This window comes from Nymphalis io, chromosome 6, assembly GCF_905147045.1.
Source record: "Nymphalis io chromosome 6, ilAglIoxx1.1, whole genome shotgun sequence".
NCBI classification, from domain to species: domain Eukaryota; kingdom Metazoa; phylum Arthropoda; class Insecta; order Lepidoptera; family Nymphalidae; genus Nymphalis; species Nymphalis io.
In genome coordinates, this window is record NC_065893.1 from 3,432,799 (window position 1) to 3,437,994 (window position 5,196).

The 5,196-nt window shown below is 30.4% G+C and overlaps 1 non-coding gene across 1 annotated transcript; it reads right to left on the bottom strand.

Moving 5' to 3' along the window:
• Nucleotides 1–3,958: 3,958 nt before the first annotated feature.
• Trnae-uuc (transfer RNA glutamic acid (anticodon UUC)) lies at nucleotides 3,959–4,030 on the bottom strand. Its single transcript has one exon. It is a non-coding gene; the product is annotated as a tRNA-Glu (tRNA).
• Nucleotides 4,031–5,196: the final 1,166 nt, after the last annotated feature.

Below are 5,196 nucleotides of genomic sequence, written 5' to 3' on the forward strand. Positions count from 1 at the left end.
CCATACAAAATATAACACTACATGAAGAAACCGTTATATATCGCTATGTAACGATAAATATATGTATTTAACGAATACATATGTAGATACATGTTTTCAAATTTTTCTTATTCTTAATGATAAATTGTTTAGGTCCTATTTATATAAAGATCTTTATAAATAAAAATAAATGTTGTTTGTCCTCTATGCTAAACCATTTATTTATTTTTTATTTTTTTTATAGTATAGGAAGGCGGACGAGCATATGGGCCACCTGATGGTAAGTGGTCACCAAACGCCCTTAGACATTGGCAATGTAAGAAATGTTAACCATCGCTTACATCACCAATGCGCCACCAACCTTGGGAACTAAGATGTTATGTCCCTTGTGCCTGTAATTAAACTGGCTCACTCACCCTTCAAACCGGAACACAACAATACCAAGTACTGCTGTTTTGCGGTAGAATATCTGATGAGTGGGTGGTAGGTACCACCCACTCATCAGATAGGGTAGGTACCCAGACGAGCTTGCACAAAGCTCTACCACCAGTGAAAAATTTATTCGATTATGATGAAATTTTGGTAATTTTTTAAAGCGAATGGCAGATTTTGAATGATTTTTGTCATAAACTGAATGTCACGCGAGCGAAGCCAGTGGCTTTGCTAGTATACAATAAAATATAATTTAGAATCACGATTTATATCGATATAAAAGCTTAATTGGACTATCTACTCATTCCTTATGGATGAAAAAATTAAAGTCAATATCAATCACTATTAATACTCGTATTTCGCTGCGGTGCCTCAATTACCTTATGTATGTTATATATTATTTATACTATCCTGACTGATATTGCTAATGCAAAAGTCAGTTTGTTTCTTTGTATCGCTTTCACGTCCTAACTACAAATTTACACGTTGATAATTACAGAGAATAATACATAGAATATAAAACACCTGACAATAAACCTTTTCATGTGGGGGAGACATTTTTTTATAATATTCAATTATGTTAATATATCCATATTTATAAAGGAACTAAAATATAGCCCTTATTTGTAAAATGGTCACCGGGCTCTAAATGCTTCGGATAATTTCAGTTATATGCGCTGCGCAGTTTGCATCTTTAATTCATAGCGATACCGCTTCACTCTTTGTTCTATGAAATACCGCCTATGAGAAATTGCTTCACAGCTTCCTCCTTTTAACGTAAAATACTTTAAATATACGTGCTATAAATTAAAAAGAACGTGTATAAAGCGTATTAAACTGTTTTTCTATTTTTAGAATTTCAATAGAAGAATTTATTAGGGTTTTATAGTTTATTGTTAAAACATAGCGTCTTCTCCGGTCTTAAAACGAGACGATCCCTATAATTATAAGCACACATTTATACTTCCATTTTACGTTTTATATTTTGTATTAAAAATATAAAAGTAACACATATTTTTCTTTTTGAGTCATTATTAGTATTCTTCGAAACAATCGATTCATTATTAAAAAACTACTAACATACTACGAGTGTGTTAGTGAGCGTTATCTATATTTATTGTATTTTCATGTGTCATGCCAAACATTTGCAATAGTACTTAAATAATTAATTCTGACATCTTTCGCAACTCTTTGTAGCATTTCAGATGCTTATGATATCGAGAAACGAGCGAAGCTACCTAAAATGAAACCTAAACTTTACTGCACTGGGTAAATACCATATTTTATAGTACACTGTATAAAAGTTTTTCAATGCGAATAACAAATACTTAATGATTTTTACAGTTTTTTAATCGGTGCCCAAGCAGGGCAAAGGACTACACATCACAATAACAGCCACAATAGTACAATCGACTGAACGCTTTAACTGCTGTGTCATATTAACACTTGTGGTATTAAAACCATTTATAAATCTTAGTATTTGGACAATAAAATAACTTGAATTTAATTATTTGTGTATAAGATTTTAATGAAAAAAACAAGATGGAGAAGGACAAGACTCAAAGGCGACATAACAATGGCGTTTCGGAGTTAGTGGAAACCACATTTGTGACAGTTTTTCATCCAACACGTATAGGATTCGTGCCGACGTTTTTCTTCACTGCCGAACACGAGATACATTATAAACAAAAATCAAATTGAATTTGCATCGTCAATAGCGCAATGGTGTATGGACCTCCTAGCGATGTAAAAGTAGCAGGTGCGATTCTAACCTCTTGAACCCGTTCTTAACACAAGTTTTATGCTTGATTGGAGAAGTAAGTAGGAATATTAGTAATTTGTTAAAAAAGGCATTGCTGGTTCTTTAAAAAAATCACTTCAAAATTCAGCGCTTGGGTTTGAAATCGCAATCTTTGGTTAAAATTAACCTATTGTAACAAAAAAAATCACCACCCTTAAGGTTACTTATGTAAAAAAATATATATTATATATGAAGAAAATACTTCCACTATTGCAAAAAAGTCAATTCTCAAAGCAACACTTGAAGGCACAAATCACACAGCGTTTATTGAAATGCTGAACGAGTACCTAAACTTCAAACAGGTGCAAGCATCTTGTAGTCTAAATAAGTCCAATTTAAATTCCTTTAACTCGGTACTTACCATTTCTACAGAACGGTCTCAATAGGTTTTCCGATAGATTGTTAGTCAAAAAGCGTTCTAAAATATATTGTACCTTATAAGCATCTGTAAATAATTTGTTTAATACTTAATACACAAATTATGTTCATATACGAAAGTTAGCATAAAATGGTAAATTCGCCTTCCTAAAATGATGATGACGATGCCGGTGGCCGATTTCGGTCTAGGATACAAATTTGTCGGATGAAAGCGAATATGAAGATGACTACGAAAAGTCTGGAGTTGAAGAAATCATGATTAAAGGATATGTTTAGTATGTATTTAGCCTACTTACTTACAGACCATATAAAAGTATTCGTTAATTTATTTATTTATCTGCTGATCTTTTAGTTTTACAAAGGCAAAACGTTTCCAAACTGATTTAGCTGTAACTTGTAATAACTTTTATAGCCACTAAAAAAGTTTCGGTAGTAAGTTACTAAGTATCAGTAAGTAAATCACACCATATATGTAAATTTATGGCTTGTTTATCCGTCTCTATATGGCTTATTGGAATAGACCATATTATGTACCTAACCCTTACAAAGTTAGAGATGTCTAATTAATTACCTCTATACATGAAATAAAATTTCAGTTTACCTTTTGTCCTAATTAAACAATGAACATCATATTATTTTATATGTAAATATTACACAATATTATAGAATAAATAACTTTATGATATTAAATGACTTACTTGACCTTATTTTTAAATAGCAAATTCGCTATTTAGTTAATAATTGCTATTTTAATTTTGTAGGCTATTATCGAATAATATACAGTAACAGTACAGTAACAGCCTGTTAATGTCCCACAGCTGGGCTAAGGCCTCCTCTCCCTTTTGAGGAGAAGGTAGCAGTCATTATTTTATTTTATTTTTTTCGTGTTGCTAGAATCCGTTTGTCCAAATGACCACGACAGCGTACCGTGCGGCGGGCTTGTTTTAAACTATTCAGCCGGAAGTTAGTACCCCACTTAAGGAATCGGAATACGCGTGTCCTAATTATCGCAATACCAACACCAAAAATTTTACTTGAAATGTTAAAAATAAGTTAATTTTTTAACAGTTAGTCATAAAAAGTAATATTAATGGTTTTTATAGAAGATATTGGTAGGCCCTATTAAGAAAAACTGAAGAATATTTAAACACATGTATGAGATATTTCTTAAAATACGTAAAAGATAGTCGTTAAAAACACGTACATACTAAATGTATGTACAGATCTTACTTTGTTGGCTTATATAAAACAAAATCATTTTCATTTTTCGTTAGAGTTATTGTAATAATCATGACAGTTAAGAATAAAATAATGAAAAAATATAACAAAAATTCATATACGAAAAAAAGTTAAAAAAATAAAAACAGTTTCCCGTACCGGGAATCGAACCCGAGCCTCCTGGGTGAAAGCCAGGTATCCTAGCCACTAGACCATACGGGATATGGTGTATAAAGTGAAATTTTACAACATTTAATAATAATAATTGTGACTCAATAGAAAATTAATATTAAACATTTACAACCATTCAACGTCGTGATTTTGTAAGACGTTAAAACATATTAAGTTTGATTTGTATATATTTTTTGTTATATGCTTATAATCAAATAAATTTAAAAACAAACGATAATTATATTGAAGCGATTTTATTCAATGCTAATTTATAAATGGACGATGTTCGCCCCTTCTTTAATTAAAGACTTTAGTTATCTGCCTTAATACTAAACCGAATCTGTATTTTTGGGAGAAAATGTGAAGAACTAAGATATCTATTTTTATGAAAAAACTGTAACTGACTTACTGTTGAAAGCAAATATCGTTATTTCAAAAATTCAGATCTCTCTCGAACTATTTTTTATGAAAAATAAAATAAAACTACTCTGTTATCTTACTTAATATTAAATAAGTTATTAATTCAGAAATGAACTACGAACTATTTACGACCGAAATTAATAATAATCTAATCCAAAATCGTTAGATTTATAAGGCTGACGACACCTTGAACATTTTTAACGTCTAATATTTTTTCGATAAAGTAACGTTGTAAGTAAAAGCGCCTCCGAAACAGCAAACAGTGTGCGTAGTGTGATTTTTTTTTTGCTTATTCGTTAGCTTCGTGAACGTTAACTACAATTTGTATGAAATGAAAACAGCGCCCTCTAGTGACGATAATCGGAATTCCATATAAATTGCAATCAACTCTAACGCTATTGAATAAGTAAAAAAACTCGCATTAATTAGCGTAGAAAGAAATAATTCTCTGTCTAATTAGATCGAAATAAATGTAATTAATTCAAGATTTTTATTTTATTTGTATTATATAACTACTTATATTTTATTCTCAATGGACTAAATATACAATAGAATTTATATTAAAATAAAAGCATAGTATAAACTTGATTGATCATATTAATTTCAGTTGAGGATTTTTTTAAACAGGAAAAATTAAATAACTCAATAACCAATAATCTATGAATAAGTATTTCAATATGCGTTGAGGCGCAAAAGGACTTACGGAAATACGATCAAGATCAATATTTTATGTACCAACATTATTTTAAATGACACTAATTGGATAGATAAAGCTGATTTCCAATTATAATTAAAAA